General features: G+C 44.3%; 1 protein-coding gene across 1 annotated transcript in view; it reads left to right on the top strand.

The window, feature by feature from the left end:
• Positions 1-1,466: 1,466 nt before the first annotated feature.
• Positions 1,467-6,000, top strand: part of LOC106560830 (rho family-interacting cell polarization regulator 1) — a 96,831-nt gene continuing 92,297 nt past the window's right edge. The window contains exon 1 of the mRNA XM_045688193.2: positions 1,467-1,919. The gene's annotated coding sequence lies outside the window, so the exon portion shown is untranslated. The remainder of the gene's footprint in view (positions 1,920-6,000) is intronic.

The raw sequence follows: 6,000 nt of genomic DNA, 5'->3' as shown, positions 1-6,000 counted from the left end.
ACATATTTTGTTGTGTTACAGTTACAGCCTGAATTCAAAATGGATTAAATAGATTTTTTTCTCTCCATTCAGCCACAAGAGCATTAGTTAGGTCAGGCACTGATGTTGGGCCATTAGCCCTGGCTCTCAGCATTCCAATTCATCCCAAAGGTTTTCGATGGGGTTGAGGTCAGGGCTCTGTGCAGGCCAGTCAAACATTTCTGTATGGACCTCGCTTTGTGCACAAGGGCATTGTCATGCTGAAACAGGAAAGGGCCTTCCCCAAACTGTTGCCCCAAAGTTGGAAGCAAAGAATTGTCTAGAATGTCATTGTATGCTGTAGCGTTAAGATTTCGCTTCACTGAAACTAAGGGGCCAAGCCCGAACCATGGAAAAAAAAACATTATTCCTCCTCCTCCAAACTTTACAGTTGGCACTATGCATTAGCCTTCTCCTGGGATCCGCCAAACACAGATTTGTCCGTTGGACTGCAAGATGGTGAAGCTGGACTCATCACTCCAGAGTTTCCATTGCTCCAGAGTCCAAAGGTGACGAGCTTTACACCACTCTAGCCAACACTAGGGATTGCACATGTTGATCTTAGGCTTGTGTGGCTGCTCAGCCATGGAGACCCATTTCATGAAGCTCCCGAAGTACAGTTATTGTGCTGATGTTGCTTCTAGTGTGTTGCAACTGAGGACAGCCAATTTTTACGCGCTACGCGCTTCAGCACTCAGCGGTCCCGTTCTGTGAGTTTATGTGGTCTACCACTTCGCTGCTGAGCCGTTTTTGCTCCTGGACGTTTCCAGCTCTAGCAGGGCAGAGGTTTTACAAACGGACTTGTTGGAAAGGTGGCATCCTACGACGGTGCCATGTTGAAAGTCACTCTGTCTATGGAAATTACACAGCTGTGTGCTCGATTTTATACACCTGTCAGCAACGGGTGTTGCTGAAATAGCCGAATCCACTAATTTGAAGGGGTGTCCACATACTTTTGTATCTAAAGTGTATCATATGCCCCAGTCCATAGGAAGGATCACCCTAGTGAAGTAATCATGTGGATGTCACATAGGCCTACTCTCTCTCCCTGCTAACTTCAACTCAGAGGACTGTGCAGCCTCATCACTATAATTAAACCTGCTTTTGTGACAATAACTGTGAGAAATAAACTAACAAGAAAATGTGGGCAATACATCTATCTACCTTACCTCATGCGTCCTGTGGCATCTCTTTCTGCAACCTTAGTTTGAGCATACATTCCCTGTCAATAACTTTACATTAACTGTTTGTACTTCCAAGTACAGCTTGCATGCCAAAGCCCATTTGGGTATTGCGGAGAGGGTGAATGGGACATTTCTATTCCAATTCTCAAGACGTGAGAGGCGCACACAGCTGAAAATCCCCCTTCTCCCTCCACCCACCCTTCCCCCGTTGCTCTTTGAAGCTCAACCAGCACATTGCTCCCTGCAGCCATAGCAGCTCCTAGTTGTGTGTCGGTCTGTGTGTTTGCACCCGCGGATAAACTCTCGAAGAGTGCTCAACAGGAGTTAGTAGGCTACAAAGCTGTGGCGCATGGTGTCGTTGCCTGTTTTCGCCACATCTCCAAAAAGTCCTTAAGAAGTCACGACCCCGGGTCGGGTGGAAGTCTTCTTCATCCTCATTGGTTTGTCCACACCCCTCGAGAGATAAGGAAGCAAGCCTTCTGCTTCGCTCGCAGCAGAGGGAGAAAGTGACACTCGTGAAACTGGAGGGCAAATGACAAAGGAGCTGCATTGCGTGAACAAGTCTCTTGGATATTAATTGTGTAATTTGCCTATTTCTGATGAAGGAATTCGCTGAACTAATTTCCTTTTTATTGAATTGACATTTTCATTTGAAATTCGGATTCAAAGATTTAGAGTGACTTCGTCTGATAGGCTACCTACCCTGGCGGCAGACATGTATGTTGATTTTGTGTTTATCTTGTGGTTTGTCCTAAGTAGCATATGGCATTTAGGGGTGAATTTAAGAAGTGTGTATGTATATTTATTTTCACAATATTTGATATAGTCTTCTGCATAGCCCGGCTACTGCAATACAGTAAGTCAATTTTGCAACCATTCAATCACACAACGGACTGTATGGAGACTAGGGACTATAGGCCTGGCTATTTAGTCAGATGTTTCCTTTTATAAGACATTGTGGTCTACTTTGTGTTGTGTGTTGGTGGAATCCTCCAGCAGATTGTCATGGGTGACGGACGACCCATGATGAGTGCAGGGTAGACGGAGAGGGCTCATTGTTGCTCCGCATTATGATGACAAAGAGAGTCTTGTCTGTAAACTGGGATTTGTTTGATATTTGAAATGAATGCGATAGAAATGCTTGGTAGCCTCGGGTATTTAGTAACACAAGCCGCGGGAAAGAATCCTTGGCTTTTTATGAAACAAAGGTCGACACTATATAGCCTGTCAGTGTACCATATGATAATCTGTTTATAGAATCCCAATCTATTGGAAATGTTAGTGTATCAGCTGTCTGTCAGAATCACTTGACGCTACACTAACATTTCGTTTCGCGAATCATGTCCTTATCTCCATTGCTGTTGCTTGCCGATTTCCCTTAGCTAATCTCCTACAATCTAATCCATCTGGTGACTTTTTGTTCTATGTCGATGCAAGGGAATGTCTCCATCTGCAAATGATGAAAGCTTGTTTACATTGGCCGCAGATTTGAAGTTTTAATAGCCAGAATAAGCGTCTGGATAAAATGGACAAGCACATCCCATGTTTAGAGTGAAGCCATTGCTGGAGAAGGTCCTGTATGTAAGCCTAAACAGTTACAACTTTCCAGAAAACGTCTTAAATTCCGTGAAATAGAAGCCTAACATGAATAATAATGATGTCATTGATGCTGCTGACTAACTATACACGTTGGCATAGATTCTACATGTGTCTGGAACTCTATTGGTGGGATGTGACACCATTCTTCCACGATAAATGCCATCATTTGGTGTTTTGTTGGTGGTCGAAAACGCAGTCTCAGGCGTCGCCCCAGAATATCCTCGAAGTGTTAAATTGGGTTGAGATCTGGTGATTGAGACACACACACCCTATGCTCCTTTGAGACCCCTCTTTCAAAGTCACTGAGATCTCTTCTAGCCATGATAGCCAAAATATTGGGCAACTGGGCATTTTTATACACAACCCTAAGCATGAGGATGTTAATTGCTTAATTTTCTCAGGAACCGCACCTGCTTTCAATACACTTCGTCCCTCATTTAATTTATTTCAGTTACCTGTATGTTAATAGATTTGAGAGGGTTATATTCCTAATGTTACAGTTATGGCCTATGCACAAAATGTCCTTCTCTCTCTCGATATGATCTTGTTGGCTATGACAATGTTTTATCCAATGGCCAGCTCAACCCCACGCCTCTTCTGGAAGTAGTAGCCCCAGTCTGAACAGAGTGTGGGAAACTCTGCCGTCTGGGTAGTACCCAGCCAGGGCCACACAATCTGCCCTTTGTGCAAGGGCTTGACCGCCGTCAGGGGGCTTAATTTAGCCAATGATTTGATCAACAAAAACAATTATGATAAAAGGGATATAGACAGGGAAGTAGGATAGGAGTGTTTTTCTCTGTGGGCTGTACACACACGAGAGGCTGGCCAGGCTGTCATGGCAGTGAAAAATCCCTCTGCCTTCAGAAATAAGTTTGTTGTTAACGTGATAGCATGAAGTGGTTTTGTAGAGACTGATCAGGGGAGGAATGAGTGGTGTTATGTTTGGGATATGAGGAATGTGTCGGTCTCTTCAGTCTTGTCTGCATCCATGTTTGTGTACCCCATGTGTAAGACCAACACTGACCTACACACGTTCCCCTGTGCCCACAGTAGAGCTAGGTGATATGGTCAAAAATCCATAGCACGATAAATGTACCTATTATTATTATTATTATTATTATTATTATTATTATTATAAAATAAAAATTGCAATTATACATTTCTTTTTTGGCTCTCTGTTAGTGCCCTTTTTACACCATGTACAGGAATTGCCACAATATATTAGCCTAAGTTATTTGACTACCAGGTGATCCAGCATATGATTAATAAGATGATGAAACACTTCTACAGAAAGAGACCTGTATTTTAAACATGCATTTATTTCTTCAGATTTGAAATGCAATAGTATTTCATCCAAGTTCAAGTATATTGGTGTTTGGTAATTGCAGCATATTATTTGCTCCAAATGCAATCAAAATGTAGGCATATAACTTTTTGTTAGATGTATATTTAACTTTATTACAATACATACCAATGGCGAGGTGAAGTCGATATCCAAGACACTGCAACCTCATCCATCCGTTTAGGTTGGTGGCTTTAAATATGTTTGCCCCACTGTGCATTGTGATGCACACCTGCTTCTCCTCTGGCAGATCCCAGGCTGCTAACGAGTCCCACGGCCCCTGGGATATTATCTCTGCAGTGTGGTCCTCTGGAAAGTGGGCAGTCTGCAAGCACCTGCTGCGCAGCTTCCAGTCGGCATCGATGTAGTACAGTGTCAATGACATATAGGGCTCCACTTGTTGTCGCGAAATAGTGCACCTGTTTTGGCATGACATTTCCTGTGCAAACTATTCCATGATGGGTTGTTGCCGGGGCTTTGCTCTTGTTATGATGCTTGTTGGCCTCTGCCCAATTTGTTTTGTTGTCATGCTGTATTTACATGGCTGTGTTTCAAATGGTGGAATAAGTTGCTTGTGACCTGTGTTGTTGCTATAGCATTTTGTGTCAGTTCAAGCACACTGCCTCACTCTGATCGATGTCACTAGGTTTAAAACCAAAATAAGCCCAAACAACTGATCCTTTCGCAGTAATTATTTCTGGGACTGCATTTTCTTCGTCTCTGTTCATATCTCCCCCTAATGAACGAGGCTACTCGCAACATCACTTGGGAGAATTACCAACAACAGGTGTGGGAAGCATGGGATGGAACACGGCTCTGATTGGCTGCTGTAGTCTGGGTTCAAATGAAACAGCATAGATGGACGTGTTAAGCTCTGGGAGTGGAATGCTTTTTTTCTATGCCATTTCGAGGTGAGGTGATGGCAGCGGATGAATGGCATGACAAATACAGGGGGGCTACCGGTACAGAGTCAATGTGCGGGGCACCGGTTAGTTGAGGTAGTATGTACATGTAGGTAGAGTTATTAAATCAAATCAACGTTTATGTCACGTGCGCCGAATACAACAGGTGTAGACCTTACAGTGAAATGCTTACTTACAGGCTCTAACCAATAGTGCGGGGAAAAAAGGTGTGTGTGTGTGTAAGTAAAGAAATAAAACAACAGTAAAAAGACATTTGAAAATAACAGTAGCAAGGCTATATTCAGACACCGGAAAGTGTATATAGTGTCTGTATAAAGTGACTATGCATAGATGATAACAACCGAGAGTAGTAGCGGTGTAAAAGGTGGGGGGGCAATGCAAATAGTCTGGGTAGCCATGTGATTAGATGTTCAGGAGTCTTATGGTTTGGGGGTAGAAGCTGTTTAGAAACCTCTTTGACCTAGAATTGGCGCTCCGGTACCGCTTGCCGTGTGGTAGCAGAGAGAACAGTCTATGACAATTTTTCGGGCCTTCCTCTGACACCACCTGGTATAGAGGTCCTGGATGGCAGGAAGCTTGGCCCCAGTGATGTACTCGGCTGTTCGCACTACCCTCTGTAGTGCCTTGCGGTCGGAGGCCGAGCAGTTGCCATACCAGGCAGTGATGCGCGTGCTCGGTCCTCTTTTTCCTGTAGTCCAGAATCATCTCCTTTTGTCTTGATCACGTTGAGGGAGAGGTTGATGTCCTGGCACCACACGGCCAGGTCTCTGACCTCCCTATAGGCTGTCTTGTCGGTGATCAGGCCTAACACTGTTGTGTCATCGGCAAACTTAATGATGGTGTTGGAGTCGTGCCTGGCCGTGCAGTCATGAGTGAACAGGGAGTACAGGAGGGGACTGAGCACACACCCCTGAGGGGCCCCTGTGTTGAGGAT

Source organism: Salmo salar, chromosome 10, assembly GCF_965601325.2.
Source record: "Salmo salar chromosome 10, fSalSal1, whole genome shotgun sequence".
In the NCBI taxonomy this organism is placed as follows: domain Eukaryota; kingdom Metazoa; phylum Chordata; class Actinopteri; order Salmoniformes; family Salmonidae; genus Salmo; species Salmo salar.
This window is presented reverse-complemented; position numbering and strand designations above follow the sequence as displayed.